Genomic DNA, 787 nt, shown 5'->3' on the forward strand with positions numbered 1-787 from the left:
ATATATATATATATATATATATATATATATATAGCTAGCAGAGTAAGTCAAATAGACATTTTATATTCTTTAAAAATAAAATAGAAAAAAGAGAAACCACAACTTCCAGGTATTTACTAGAAAGATTGATAAAAGTCTGTGTAAGCTATTTGAAAAAAAATTCTCAAGCAGCTAAAAAAAAGTCCTGTACAGGTTTTAGGATTTTAGTGTATGTAACATTTGGTTAATATAAATGAGACTTGTCACATATTTCTCACTCAGGTTAAATACATGGTTTCACAACATCAGTCACTCTCTCATCCAATCAATTTAAACAAACAAAATCCCCATCTACAAGAGGAAGCACACAGTCATATGAAAAAGTATAGTATTTTAGGAGTTATTTGTTGTGTTTAATTTTGTTTTTTTCTTTTGTTTTTTTTTGTCTTTTCTTTTCGTTTTTTTTTAATATAAATATATTGAAAAATGCAGGTAAAAGATAGGAGGCATACAAGCAGATTAAATTGCTTGATGAATTAACACTATTTTGAAGTTAATAAATTTAACCATGATGAGAGGAACTATCTGAGAAGGAGGGGGAAGAGGAACAGATCTAAGACAATTCATTGTGGCTCCCACTTGCTGCACTAATCTTTTACAGGTGAGTGGTGAGGAAACAATGGGTGCAGCAGTCGGTACCAACCCAAACAATTGCCAAATATTTCCCACAATTCACTACTCAGGGTACAAAATTTTTTTTTTTTTTGTAATCATATCTATTTTGAAAATCTAATTACACTTTACATTA

The sequence above is a fragment of the Octopus bimaculoides genome, chromosome 20 (genome assembly GCF_001194135.2).
Source record: "Octopus bimaculoides isolate UCB-OBI-ISO-001 chromosome 20, ASM119413v2, whole genome shotgun sequence".
Taxonomy (NCBI): domain Eukaryota; kingdom Metazoa; phylum Mollusca; class Cephalopoda; order Octopoda; family Octopodidae; genus Octopus; species Octopus bimaculoides.